This window comes from Ursus maritimus, unplaced genomic scaffold (assembly GCF_017311325.1).
Source record: "Ursus maritimus isolate PB19 unplaced genomic scaffold, ASM1731132v1 scaffold_33, whole genome shotgun sequence".
NCBI classification, from domain to species: Eukaryota; Metazoa; Chordata; class Mammalia; order Carnivora; family Ursidae; genus Ursus; species Ursus maritimus.
The window spans coordinates 1156193-1171094 of record NW_024425897.1 but is presented as its reverse complement, the minus strand read 5'-3'; the positions used below and the strand labels follow the sequence as shown (position 1 = coordinate 1171094).

At 51.7% G+C, this 14902-nt stretch overlaps 1 long non-coding RNA gene across 3 annotated transcripts; it reads left to right on the top strand.

Moving 5' to 3' along the window:
- The first annotated feature begins 2655 nt into the window (after nt 1-2655).
- On the top strand, nt 2656-14174 carry LOC121099898. Of its 3 annotated transcripts, none has more exons than XR_005831624.1 (3): nt 2656-3368; nt 12685-13023; nt 13120-14174. It is a non-coding gene; the product is annotated as an uncharacterized LOC121099898 (long non-coding RNA). The 3 variants fall into 3 exon arrangements; XR_005831623.1 differs by lacking the exon at nt 2656-3368 and adding an exon at nt 6955-7126; XR_005831622.1 differs by lacking the exons at nt 2656-3368; nt 12685-13023 and adding an exon at nt 6955-7126.
- Nucleotides 14175-14902: the final 728 nt, after the last annotated feature.

Below are 14902 nucleotides of genomic sequence, written 5' to 3'. Positions count from 1 at the left end.
GGCGTGTTCGTGGGGAATTCCTGAGGACCACACTGGCTTCTGGCCTTGGTTGTTCCCCCCAGTGCTCTGGTGCTGAAAGTGGTCGAGGGGTTGGCATCTAATTCCTGGTGGGAGGCCCTTCCCTACCTCGTGATCAGGGTCCGTGGCAGGGTCTGGCTTCAGCAGCCCTGGGCGGCGCTTGGGGGGCGGTCACAAGCTCACAGCTGCGCCCTTTAATGAGCGAGGCCTCAGCAAGCCTCAGCCACTGGGGTTTGGGGAGCAGAGGCAGGCCTCGAGAGAACCTTGAGCCGTTAGAAAGAGCGGGGCAGGGCAGCTCCAGAGGGCTTGCTGAGGCAGGGCCAAGGGGCTGCGTGTGGGCACTCTTAGCTGCACGGTGCTACCGGGTGGGAATCTTGGGCCCCACGAAGTCAGGTGGTAACTGTTGAGTTCCTGCCACCACAGGGGCTGTGGAGGGTCCCTCCTGCATCCTCCAAGTACATCTGAGGCTCTGGAGGGTTAGTCCCCTGGAACTGGGAGACTGAGGTCCCGGGTACACCCACAGAAGGGTGGTAGTTTGTTCATAGACAGACGCATTCAAAGGAATCAGGGCCCTTCAGAGAATATGGCACTTTCTGGCATTGAGGTAGAGAGACAGCTCAGTGAGATGACTGCACACCCGAAAGCTCGCAAGGCCTCACAAAACCTTGTGCTGGGACCTCTCTGTCCCAGGGAGTCAGGTTTTCTTGGAAGATCCAGAAGGAACTGGAGTGGTTTGAAAAACATGCCACAATCTTACTCTCAGAGCAGGAGCAGTGGAAAATGAGAGAGACCAGGGGTGGAAGAGGAATGTCCTCAGGGTGTGAGGGATCAGGAGACAGGCAAGTCCCCTGCTGAAAAGGGAGGGTGGAGGCGAGACCTCCCTCCCCCACTGCCCTCTCCCCAACACACACCCTCCCTCCCGGCAGCCAAGTGACCCAGAACACTCTTGAGGGGTTGGCCCATGCTGCAGACAGGAACTCTGTTAAGATCCGGAAGAGGCCACAGAGGATCTGAGAAAATTCAAGGACAGAAGCTCAACATCAAATACTGAGATCTGGCATGTGTTTTGGGTGGGGGTCTGGGGACTGCTGAGACCCTTAGGGACTATGTTTTAAAATGTATGGGGTTAGGCTCAAGGAAGGCTCTGCTGAGCCCTCCCTACGCGAGAAGGGCAGACCCAGGCTTCAGAGGCGAGCTGCAGGCAGAGTGGCCACTGGCTGGCCTCCGTTGGGTGGAACCATGGGATTGTTTCAACAGTGGATACTTGTGACGAGCTTGAGATTGACTGGTTTTTCTTTCTATTGCCATGGGAGACCCCAAGAGACAGAGCCTACAGGAATAGGTCAGAAAAAGTAAAAGTCTGGGCCAGAGAGCAAAAAAGGAAAAGGAGGGAAGGCACTGGAAGCCAACAAAAACAGCCCTCTGTGTGGTGAAATAAGGGCGTTTTAAACCAATGCCAGGAGCCAGCACAGTGCAGTCGCTGGAGGCTCAGAGGAGCCGTCCTGAGCCGCCAGCCGTACCCAGTGTGAGGAAGCACACAGTGGAGACAGATCCTGGCAATGCCACTCAAGGCCAGAAGCATCCCAGATGGAGGACAGCTAGTGTCCTGAGAACCAATGGGGGCAGAGCGGCGGATCCCCAGCCCTCAGTTCTGGAACCTGCCCCAGGAGGGACATGCCCACGTGGGTGGGGAGCTCCGCATTGGGCAGAGCCCGGACTTGGAAACCGTGTCATGAGGCAGAGCTTAGCACTGGGCACACAGGAAACGGAAATGACAAGGTTTCAAACATACTGGAAGAAAGGAGACATAACTTGAGACCCAAAGAAGTGGCCCAGATGCCTCGGAGAGGAGGAGGAGGAGGGTGGAAGTGGTTCCCTGCTGCACCCAACATGGCGGACGGGGCTAAAGCAAACTCGTCCCTAGGTCAAACTCCCAGGGCGTGGCCTCTGGGCCATCACTCTTTTCTATCCACTTTCCATCAGCTGCTGGGGCGTTTCTACCAGGATCTCGAGGCCGTGGGAAGAGGTGGCTACACAGAGCTGATCACTGGATTCTGGGACAGCCGGCAGCCTACAGCCTGCCCTAGGGATGTCCCGGTGGCCAACAGGCTATGAGGGCCTCACCACCTACTTCATCCTAGTAACTCAGCACAGGAGAGACGCTATTTAAAATGCTGAGATGATTTGGAGAAGGACCCCATTCCTGAAGCCACCCAGTCCTTGCTTGCCTGCTGGGTGGGTGGCTGGGCCTAGGGCCCCAGGCGGTTAGCACCCACCCCTGGGCTTTGACAGCCCTCTAGGCTCACTGTGAATTGCTTCGGGCTTTCAGCCTTTGCCCTTAAGATTTCAGTTTTTATTTCTTTGAACTTGAACCAAAAAGGGCGAGGGAATTAATTTTATTTGAATTTCACCCTAGGAAGTTCATAATGAGAGAGGGTATTTCTATGTTGACTTTTTTTTTTTTACCAGAGTATCTTTGTCATTTTCTCTCTTTGTACAACTTCTTTTTTTTTTTTTTAAGATTTTATTTATTTATTCGACAGAGATAGAGACAGCCAGCGAGAGAGGGAACACAAGCAGGTGGAGTGGGAGAGGAAGAAGGAGGCTCATAGTGGAGGAGCCTGATGTGGGGCTCGATCCCATAACGCCGGGATCACGCCCTGAGCCGAAGGCAGACGCTTAACGACTAAGCCACCCAGGCGCCCCTGCACAACTTCTGAGCCACATTTGAACTTTGAGGTTGGACCTAATAGAGGATGGAAAAGAGTAGGGACAGAATTCTTAGTTTGGGGTCCAATGTGCCCTTGGAGTTCAATAATGCTGGGTTCTCACCCATCCTAAGGCCTAGGAGGGGGGATCTCAACTAAACTCCCAAATTAGAACTGGGTGGAATGGGACATGGCCTCGCCCTCCCCGGGGAAACTTTTCACTCCCCACCCAGCCTCACCCTCCACTCTGCTCAGCAAGCAACCGCGATATCACGGACCCACGAGTCTGGGAAAAGAAAGTGGAGCAGTTCAATTCATCTTCTTTGGGTCCCCTCTTGGGGTTGGCCTGCCTTGCCATGTGGGTGCCCAGCGGTGCGTGCTCTCTGATAGGGGGTGAAGCGGAGCAAACTGCCAGCTTGTGAACGGCTCTCTCCGTCACCCCGGAACCCCGACAGGCAGCTGAGGAGCAGCTCTCCCGCTCAGCCCCATTGTCCCCACATTCCTTGTGTTGTCTGGCTTCCTCCTTTTCATCCCAGATGCTGCAGTTAGTTTCTGCTTTGCTCCCCTGACCTCTGTCAGCCCAACCCCAGAACCCGACGTCCATTTTCTCGGCTGGAAAGGAATCCCAAGCTGTCATTGCAGGTAAGTTTTGGTTTTCAAAGGTCTCACTCTGTACACACTGGCAGAGGCAGAGTATGTTCGGAAGCAGTGGGGGGAGCGGGAGGGGGAGGAGAACAGCTAGCACCAGCTATCATCCGGAGGAAACTCAACCAGGGAAACCACCAAGCAGGCCTGCAAGGGCCTAGGGTGCCTTGGAGCCCCCCTGCAGCTGGGTCCTTGGGCAGTGGCGACGTCGGGATCTGTGGGCCTAGAGACTGAAATGAACCTTTGGCTTTGCGGTCCCCTGCTGAATCGGACCCCTTTGCTCCTCAATGCCTGGTCCAGCCGTAGGGTCTCCCTGTCATGGGCTCTGCTGACTGTCCTCCTGCATGCACTTTTTTGGGGGGAGGGCTCCTCATCCTGGGCCCCTGCCTCCCCTGGTCCCTGTCCCTGGAGCCCCGTGTAGAAGCAAGCTGGGCTACCCCGAGCAGCTGGGATCTGGCTGGACCAGAACAGCAACTCCTCAGTTCTCCAGGCTTCTCCAACAGGAGTGGGCCAGTCGGGGCTCGGGCCCTGGAGGGCCCGCAAACTGAGCTCAGAGTTTCGGTGCTCTCTCTGGGAGTGCCCACCTGCCCCAGGTTGTGGAAGGTTGTCAAGCAGGGTGACTCCGCCTAAGGCAGGATCAGCTTTGAGTAAAGGCTAGGGCCATTTGCCCAGAGAGGTGAGGTCCGGGCCTGGGTCCAGGGCCTCTGACTCTACTTTCCCCCTTTGGCTGAAAGGATTATGAGAGGGTCCTGTGTGAGTAGTCTTTCCCAATTTCCCAAGCAATTTCCCCAGACATTACCTCGTGTTATCCTCACAACAATCCTGTGAGGTAGGTCTTAGCAGCTCTACTTTAAAGGGGAAACTGGGGCCCAGAGAGGTCAAGTAGGAGGCTTCCCCCAGGGTCACACAGCATGTTAACAGGCAGTGTCTCTGGCCAGCAGCAGGGAGGCAGCCCACCCCACAGCTTTGCACCCTCCTCGCGCTGCCCTCCTTTCCAAGCCACCGCCTTTTCCCTTTTTCCAATTCCTCGTCTTCTATGCTTTTCCTCCCGTTTCCCTGCCCCGCTGGCATGTATTTTTTATACCTGTGAATGAGTTGTCTACAGCTCCGTTCAACAGTCCTGTTTCAGGACAGGCCGGGGAGAAGGGAGCTGGCACGGGATTCTGAAAGGACTGTCTGGGACCCAAATTGGCTTCTCTGGCCCCCCACCCACCCTTTGCCCTTCCAGGAAGAGCACCTGTGGTTCAAAGGTCAGCGTGACCATCTATGTGTGTGCAGGAGAGAGCAGGGTGGGCTCAGCAGGGAAAACCCTGCTCAGAGCTAAAGACCCTCTTTCTGTCCAGAGGAGGGTTCTTTGAGATGGGGGGGAGCCAATCCCAGGAACTTCCCTGCTGTGTGTGTGGCAGGTGAGGGGGGTGGGGTAGCTTGAATGTCAACACAAAATTTGCCAAAATTAAGAGTAAAACAGCCAGCTCCCAGCATTGTTCAAAGGCTTATGCTAGCTTCCTTTGAACTCCCCAGCGGCTGACCTTGAGCCGCACGCAGCCGCAGTTTTTCAGAGCAGAGGTGGTAAAGGGTCAGGGCCTCTGTTTGCCCAAAGAGGGGCCCCAGTAATATTTTCAGTTGTCAGATGTGTTGGGAAAATTTGCAGAAGTTTTTTGAAGTTTTTTTTCCAAGTTGGCGGAAGGCCACTCACTCTTTCCGTTGCAAATTCTGTCACACATGTCCTGTGGGAGGAGCTGTGGGTTTTCCGGGTGTGGTTAGGGTGGGGGAGGGGGGAGGGAGGTAAAATTGGGTAAAATGTTTGGGTTGAGTGGGATTATTTATGTGCTTTGAAGTCACTTGTGGGTCTGCTTAATCATAGCTATCTTAGCGCATAAATGGCTTCCAGGGACATTTTCTGCCAAAGGAAAGATGGAATTATCTTACTAATCACTCTGTAGGAAATACTACAAAATCGTTGTCACATAAAGGCTGTCAAAAGACATGGGAGTAGGGAATCTTTTAAAGGTGAAGGTGTGTCTGGCAGTTAATAAAAACGTCAGGGTGTTCTTGACTTTGTGATGTTTGCATTTGTTTCTAGAATTCGTAATTTCTTTTCTGGAGCTAAATAATTGCTTTACATGAAAAGGAATCCCTTAGCATTTTGAGTGTGCTGACAACCGGTTTTCTGTTCGGCCTCATCTTCCAACCCCCTCTTCACTTATGACTCAATGTCCCCCAGGGCTTATTGGTCAGCTATTCATGAGGCGCCAAGCTTTCTGCGTGGCTCTGTTCTCATGCCACGCCATCTGCCACTCTCTAGAACTGAACAGCCCACTCAACGCATTGAAACTGTAATGTGAGAGCTTCCTCATCCTCAGCTGACTGATTCCTACAGATCAGCAGCCCCAAGTCACGCATGAGGAAATTGAGGCCGAGGCCAATGCTGAGGCTAAAGGAGGTGACAGTATTGAGTGACAGCATGACATGAGGGATGAGGTCAAGGCAGTTGGTGAGGTCAAGATAGCTCCAGAGCTTTGTCCCAAGGCCATTCCATTGGTGACAAAATAACTGTCTCTAAACAGATCCCAGCCAGGGCTCCTCCCCCACGGCAGGGGGTGGGGGGGGCGTTCCTTCAGGAGCCAGAAATGCCTTGGTTTCTATGGTTTCATTCACAGGCCATCTTGGCTCTACCTTAAGCAGGGAAGCTGAAACGACTTGCCCAAGATCACTCAGCTAGTAAGTGACAGATCCAGGTTTCAAATCCAGATCTCTGGACTCAGCAGGGCCAGGGAGAATGGGGGCAAACAGATTGGCAGCCCATGAAGCTGAGCTGGCCTTCCTGGCAAATGGGGCCGTGAGAACGGCAGCAGCAGGCCACAGCCCAAACAGGTTGATTCTGGCCCCTTCTTTCCCCAGTGGCTCCCCAAGCCATGTGGATGGAACTTCCTGGTACCACATCCTTGCATTTGAGGGCCCCCCACCCTTTAAAGACACTTTTGGTGCCTCACTAGGTCTCTATATAACAATCTCAGGAGGGGGCAGAGCTGTGATTATTTTACAGATGACAAGCCTCAGAAAACGTTGGGAGCTCAATAACCTCCCCAACGGGTGGGATGTTCGCTGGGACACAGGCACAGGGGACAGGGGCCATTCACCTAATATCCTAGCCGATTCCATAGGGAAACACCCACTATCATCCTCCCCGAGGGAGAAGGCTGAGACCCCAGGGCACCCTGGCAAAGGATGCACAAAGCATGAACAAATGATGGGCGGAGGGGGAGGTCAAGCCCAAGAAGCGGGTCCCGTGTGACGTGAGAGGGGTCTTCTCCTGAGGCCCTAGTCTTGGTCCACTTGGTCCACCACACTCAGAATCCCTGAACTGGGAAGGGGTGTTCATGACGGATTTCTCAGTGTCTCGTTCTCACCAGGCTTGGTCCCCATGGTGTTCTCTCCCTCACCTCCCACGGGCATCCCTTCCTTGCATTGCCATCGTCCATCTGACCCTTCCTCTTTCTAAAGTTTTTTGTTTTTTTTTTTAAGATTTTATTTATTCGACAGAGATAGAGACAGCCAGCGAGAGAGGGAACACAGCAGGGGGAGTGGGAGAGGAAGAAGCAGGCTCATAGTGGAGGAGCCTGATGTGGGGCTCGATCCCATAACGCCAGGATCACGCCCTGAGCCGAAGGCAGACGCTTAACCGCTGTGCCACCCAGGCGCCCCCTGACCCTTCCTCTTTCTTACACGGGAAGAGAAGTCTCCCAAAGGTAAAGGTAAGTTTCAGGGTGGGTTAAGAGGGAGCTTTAGGCACCAGAAAGAGCTGTGGTCAGACTTCCGACTACGTGTGAAAGCAACCTCTGACGTCTCTTCCTGTTCCAGAACTAGGCTCTTGATTCAGGTCAAAAGAGCTTTTTAAAAATTTTCTCCTATATGCCCCTCCCCCCTTTCCCCGACCATTCTTTCCCTACCCCTTCCGAAAATTAGTAGGAGTCTTTTTAGGGTTTGTTCGATGATTGGGTTTATGAGGCTGGGTAATGATGGCACGGACTCATCTTTGCCGGGAGACGTCCCCAGCTCAGTCTCTTCCATCGCCCCCTGTCCCCCTCCACTTTTTCATTGAGTCCACCCTCCTCAAGCCTTCCCGTCCTCCCTTCTTCCTTCTTTCTGGCACCCTGCGCGGTTCTTTCCACTCCACACTCGCTCGACCAGACATTCTGGACTCCCGCTGAAGGCCTGGAGGGGCTACTTTCCCTTGCCGGGTGGGCACAGCGGAAGTCTCCTACCCCTGCCTTCTGCCCGGGGTCTGAAACAGTTTGGGCCCCCAGACCCTTCCCTTCCTGCCTCAGAGGCCCCCGCACTAGGCATGCTCCTCAGTCTCGGGTAGTTTTCCCGCCCCTTCCCTCCAGTCTCGGGGGCCGCCGGGCAATAACCGAGACACTCCGCGCTCTAGGAAGGCCCTGGGCACAGTGGCGGATCCGATCTTCCGAGCCTAACGGCCACAGCACGCCTGGCCGCCCGTTGCCAGGGCAACCCGCCCACTACCGGCCCCCTCCCTCCCAGCAGGCTCCGCGCACCAAGCCCCTTAGCAGGACGCGGTAGGGAGTGGCGAGGAGGGCTAGGTCGCTCCCGGCATGCTGCGCGCGGGGGCGAGGACGAAGCGGGACCCGTGTGATCCGCTAGCCCCCCAGATGCGGGAGATCGTGTGTGCCGGCCACGCCGGCCCAGTGGGCAAAGTGGTGGCTAACACGGTGCTAGGCCAGGGGCTGGGAGTGAGGCAGGCGTCCAGAGAAAAACCTTATCTGGCTTAATTTATATTTTTACAATGACTTTTTTGTTAGCATCCTGATTTAAATTTGTTATAAGGAATAATGTACAGGGGGGGCGCCTGGGTAGCGCAGTCGTTGGGCGTCTGCCTTCGGCTCAGGGCGTGATGCCGGCTGTTCCGGGATCGAGTCCCACATCGGGCTCCTCCGCTGGGAGCCTGCTTCTTCCTCTCCCACTCCCCTGCTGTGCTACCTCTCTCGCTGGCTGTCTGTCACATAAATAAATAAAATCTTAAAAAACAAAAAAGAATAATGTACAGGGGACGCCTGCGTGGCTCAGTAGGTTAAGCGTCTGTCTTCAGTTGGGGTCACCATTGATCCTGGGATTCGGGGATCCAGTCCCCACATTGGACTCCTTGCTCAGCGGGGAGCCTGCTTCTCCCTCCACCTGCAACTTCCGCGGCTTGTGTGCTCTGTCTGACAAAAAAAAAAAAAAAAAAAGTACAAGTGCTAGTGGATCCTCTTTACCCCCCACTTGGGTCAGGCTGATGTGAACCCCCCCTCCCCCGCTCTTACCCTTACACCTCAATCTCTACGGAGGAAACCACACTGTGGAGTCTGGTGATAACAGTTGTGCATGTGTTTATAACAGGAATTCAGATCATGCCACCCTAGAAAATGCCACTGTAACATATTGAGTATTTTGAGTTAAAGACACTCAAAAAACTAGAAATGCAAGAAAATTGATGTGATGTAGGCTGAGGGGGACAGCCAAGAAAGAATTCTCGAGAACTTTTTGGTGCAAAAAGGTGTGTTATTCTGTTTTGTTTTTTAAGAATTTAAGGGCGCCGGGGTGGTAGTTGGTTAAGCGTCTGCCTTCTGCTCAGGTCAGGAGCCCAGGGTCCTGGGATCCAGTCTGGCATCTGGCTCCTTGCTTGGTGGGGAGCCTGCTTCTCCCTCTGCCTTCCAGTGCCCCTGCTTGTGCTCTTTCTTTCTCTCTGACAAATAAATAAATAAAATCTTAAAAAGAAAGAATTTAAATATTTTTTTAAAAAATATGATTTTATTTATTTATTTGAAAGAGAGAGGGAGAGAACGAGCACGGCGGTGGGGGGCAGAGGGAGAGGGAGAAGCAGACTCCCTACAGAGCAGGGAGCCGGACTCGGGACTAAATTCTAATCATGACCTGAGCCGAAGGCAGACGCTTAACCTACCAAAGCCACCCCGGCACCCCAACAGGTGTTTTTATTAAAGCAGAGCGGGCGACAGGGTCTGACGAAGGAACAGAAGGCAAGCTAAGGACAAGCAGAAACTGAGACCCTGCAACCCCCCCCATGGGATGTTTGTGACATTCCTCAGGCACCCCTGGCTCCCCTAAAGCTAAGAAAAGGAAAAACAAACAGTTAACTAACAGAGATCACAATCCTGCAAGACCTGAGTCTCCCTCAGTTTACACGTGTCCTAGTGATTTACAAGGAAGAAGCTTTCTTATCAATAGCCTAACTTCCAGAGACCCATAATTCAGTTTCCTGAAGCCCTAACATTACCTTCCCTTCCATAAAATTGAGGGAAGCTGAGGCAGAAAGAAATATAAATAAAATGGAATTTCTTTTAAACCTGCAGCCCATTAATAAGGACGTGTGATAGGAGGAAAGTAACATTCTCCCAGGAAGCTCCCAGCTACCTTACTGTTCACACCTTCTAGAGGGGTCAACAACCTTAACTTGACAATAGCAAGGCCTCCAGTCTCCTGCGAGTCTTCTTTCTCAACCTCCCCCAACCCCATAGTATAGAATCAGCCACCCCTCACAACCCGCGGCAGCACGTCTTTCTGCCTGATGAGGCTGTGGGATACAGGTGAGGTTCAGTGGGGTGGAGTCCGGAGCCGGCGACCAAGAAAGAATTCTTGGGGATGTCTTTGGTGCAGGTGCAAAATGGCGGTTTATTAAAGCACAGGGACAGGACCCGTGGGCAGAAAGAGCTGCAATGCAGTTGTGAGGGTGGCTGATTATACACTATGGGGTTGGGGGAGGTAAGGAAAAAGGGAGGTTGAGAAAGCACTTCCATATGTCAAAGAAGACTCGCAGGATACTGGAGGCCTTGCTATTGTCAAGTTAAGGTTGTTTACAGTACTTTCCTCCTATCATGTGTCCTTATTAATGGGCTGCAGGTTTAAAAGAAATTCCGTTTTATTTATATTTCCTTCTGCTTCAGCTTCCCTCAGTTTTACGGAGGGGATGGTAATGTTAGGGCTTCAGGAAACTGAATTACGGGTCTCTGGAAGTTAGAGGCTATTGATAAGAAAGCTTCTTCCTTGTAAATCACTAGGACCTGCGTAAACTGAGGGAGACTCAGGTCTTGGCTGGATTGTAATCTGTTAGTTAATTGTTTTTCCTTTCCTTAGCTTTAGGGAGCCAGGAGTGCCTGAGGAATGTTGCATACAACCCCCCCCCCCGGGGTGGGGGGAGTTGCGGGGTGTCAGCTTCTGCTTTGTCCTCAGCTTGCCTTCTGTTCCCCATCATGCCCATGGGTCCTGTCCCCGTGCTTTAATAAACCATCATTTTGCACCAGAGACGTCTCAAGAACTACTGGTCATGGGCTCCGGATTCCACCCCACTGAACCTCACCTATACTCCACAACCTCATCAGGGCCCATGGGCAGAAAGAGCTGTACTGGGATTGTGTTCTAAATTCTTTTTTTTTTTTTTAAGATTGATTTATTTATTTGACAGAGAGAGAGAGAGAGCACAAGCAGAGGGAGAAGCAGGCTCCCTGCTGAGCGAGGAGCCCGATGTGGGGCTGGATTCTAAGACCCTGGGATTGATGAGGTTGTGGGATATAGGTGAGGTTCAGCGGGGTGGAGTCTGGAGCTGATGACCAAGAAAGAATTCTTGAGACGTCTTTGGTGCAAAATGATGGTTTATTAAAGCACAGAGACAGGACCCGTGGGCAGAAAGAGCTGCTGCCCTCGGTTATGAGGGGTGGCTGATTATCTACTATGGATTGGTAAGGAGGTAAGGAAAAAGGGAGGTTTCAAGAAAATACTTTCATATGTTAAAGACGACTCACAGGATACCGGAGGCCTTGCTCTTGTCAAGTTAAAGTTGTTTACCCCTCTAGTAAGGCGTTAACATGAAGATAGTTGGGAACTTCCTGAATTCCTGGAAGTGTCTGTCTATGGCCTGCAGGTTATAAAGACATTTAATTGTATTTACATTCCCTTCTGGAAGCTCGGTTATTGATAGAAATGCTTTGTTCTTGTAAACTGCTAAGACATTGGTAAACTGAGGGAGACTCAAGTCTTGCAGGATTGTGGTGTCTATAGGTTAACTATTTCTTTTTCCTTTAGGGCAGCCAGGAGTGCCTGAGGAATGTCACCTACATCCCATGGTTGGGGGGTGTTGTGGGGTGTCAGTTTCTGCTTCGTCCTCAGCTTGCCTTCTGTTCCCTCATCAGGATCACGGCTGGAGCCGAAGACAGAGCCACGCAGGCACCCCGTGGGATTGTGTTCTAAAGAAAAGATTCAGGACAGCAGTACTTTCGGTTTGGAAAGGGAAAAACCCTTCATTGATATTATAAAAATCTGATAGAAACAGAAAGAGAAATCTACACATAGATGAGGGTAATAGCAGTAAATGAGAATAGGATAACGTTACATCAAAAGGGGTACTTACAACATCCAACCTCATTAGCTGGGGAAGGCCCAGTGGCAACAGCTGGGCAGGAGTCCCAGACTGAGAGGCCTGGGCAGAGTGTGCTCCCCTCAGGTGAGACTTCCGACTGACCATCCCCATAAAGGCCCTATTTATAGGACAAATGATGGGGTTTGAAGTTAAACATTTGTTCGCCTACATGCAGTTTGGAGCGAACTGCATTTCTGTGTTACCATGTTTTTACATTTTCAGGGAGACTGGGCTATGGGAGCCTGTTCCATTCCCAGGGGCCAGCCCGGCCTGGAGCAGGAGGGGATGTGAGGCAAGATTTATAGCTCTTGGTGTCCAGAACAGAAGGGTCAGTTCCGACCTGGAGGCCAGCTACTGTATTTCAAAAAGCCAGGCTTCCGAGGTCATTCATGAGTCTCACAAACAGCATTCCTTAGCCTGCAGGTCTGGGTGTCCGTTACGCAGGACAAATCACAGTAACCTCCATCCATATAGTACAGATTTTGAGGAGCAATTGATTACTTTTGAATGGGGGGGGTGGGTAGAAATAGAGGAAGTTTCCAAAAGTATTTTTTGTACTTAGGTTTTAAATTTAAGCAATGTTATGGGGCGCCTGGGTGGCACAGCGGTTAAGCGTCTGCCTTCGGTTCAGAGCGTGATCCCGGCGTTATGGGATCGAGCCCCACATCGGGCTCCTCCGCTATGAGCCTGCTTCGTCCTCTCCCACTCCCCCTGCTTGTGTTCCCTCTCTCGCTGGCTGTCTCTGTCTCTGTCAAATAAATAAATAAAATCTTAAAAAAAAAATAAAATAAATTTAAGCAATGTCTTAAGCAACACGGGGCTCGAACTCAAAACCCCAAGATCAAGAGTCATGTAATCTTTTTTTTTTTTTAATTTATTCGACAGAGAGACAGCCAGCGAGAGAGAACACAAGCAGGGGGAGTGGGAGAGAAAGAAGCAGCCTCATAGCAGAAGAGCCTGATGTGGGGCTCGATCCCATAACGCCGGGATCATGCCCTGAGCCGAAGGCAGACGCTTAACCGCTGTGCCACCCAGGCGCCCAAGAGTCATGTAATCTTTGGACTGAGCAGGCCACGTGTCCCCAGAAAGATTTTCATGTTAAAGAAGGCTAACATGGAGGTCTGGCTCTTGTCAAGCTGAAGTTGCTTTGGGCCTTTAGCAAAGCATGACTTAAATAAGGCAGTGGTGAGTTCTTTGAGGAAAGTCACGCTCTGCCTGTCTCAGGTATTTATCAAAGGGCTGCAAGTTGTAAGGAAATTTAATTTTATCTACATTTCTTTTGCCTTGGTTCTCACNCCACTCTTTCCTTTTTCTTAAAAGCTACAGGTGGGAGAGTGTGTTGTCTGAATGGAGGTCTCAGGTCTTGGATTCCCCACGGAAGATTTACTGACAGATTTACGGGAGGCCGCGCTGCGGTAGAGACAGCAGCAGGAAAGGAGCGAGCACGAAGCGGTTTCGGAAGGACGGTACACTCGCAAGACGGGCAGCGGCAGGCCCCAGGGCGGCAACGCTCTGGGCTTAGGGGTTTGCATAGGTCTGGCCGTAGCTAGGGCGGTGTCCCGCTGGAGCTGTTTCCAGTCACCTAAGGGACTCCTCTTACTGGTCGAAGAGGGCCCAGTTTTTGGCCCTGAAAGGTTCTTGCCCTAACAGTCATGGCCATCTTCCCGCTTGGGGGGCGTGTGTGAACCGCAATGTAAATACGTTACAATGAAGCTATGGGGGACCCTGGGACAGAGGTCAGGGACTGCGTATTCTGCCATCTGTAGCTCTTGGTTAGTCCCCAGGTGTCGGAAGCCGGGATGTTGTGCCCTCAGGCTTCTCTGTCACCTGTTTATCACCATCCTTGCCTCCAGTTCAGGTGTAACCAACTCTATCAAAAGCAGGAGATGGGGACCCCTGGGTGGCTCAGTCGGTGAAGCGTCTGCCTTTGGGCTGAGGTCATGATCCTGGGGTCGTGGGATGGAGCCCTGCATAAGGTTCCCTGCTCAGCGGGGAGCCTGCTTCTCCCTCTCCCTCTGCCCCTCCCCCCAGCTCATGCTCTATCTAAAAAAAAAAAAACACACAAAAAAACCAAAAACAAAACCCCAGCAGGAGATGAAATTCCACAGGGAAGATATCCTCCCTATAGCAGGAAAGTAACATTCGTATCATGGAGAAGTTCAGACCAAGAGAATTCTGGATAGACTTTGTTAAAATACTTACGAACTCTGTATGAATAGCACTTGTTAGAACAGTTATCTTTCTTAAGCCTCCCCACATAATTTACTTTCCCACAATTGTGTCACTGTACTCAACCTAATATAAAAGCATGTCGATTTTGCCGTTTCTTTGGGTCTGTCACGGGACACTTGTATTAAATACACTTGTATGCTTTGCTCCTGTTGCCCTTATGTCATTTACTTTTCTGCTGAAAAACCTCTAAGAGGGTAAAGGTAAAATTCTGCCTCCCCTACATGGTGTTAAAACAAAACACACCCAGAAATGTGAGGGTGGGGGAATGACAGCAGAGCATGGGACTCTACCTCGAGCTCGAGAGTTCGTGCCCCAGGCTGGGTGTAGAGATTCCTCAAAAATAAAATCTTAAAACAGACACACAAACCCACATGCCCCATTTAAGACCGACTTCCCAAACGGGCGCTTAACACATATTCTAACGGCAATGTCGACCTCCCCCAGAAATGTAGCCTTAAATTGGTCAGTTAGTCATCTAGTATAATCTTTCCATCATTATCAATGGCTTGGCCACCTGGGTCCTCTCTACCCTCCAAAGATGAGGTAATCTGCATAAGGCACCTTGCTTTCCCCCCTAGGAAACCGCCGCGTCTGGAACAAGACTTTTCTTTCGCTAGTAACTTTCTTGTCCCTATTGTCCTTGTATAAAAACCTTCCGCTTAGTACAGCCCCTCGGAGCACCTGGCGGCTTCCAGGTGGGATGCTCCCCATTCATGAGTCGTTGCATAAGGCCAATTAATCTCCAGATTCACTTGGTGGAATTTTCTTACGTAACAATGGTTTGGGTTCCCTTCCAGCTGTCTGAGCTGCTTCCCACACCCGCTCTGTCGATCTGCTGCTGCGGAAGTGAAAAGTCCGCCGCCCACCACGG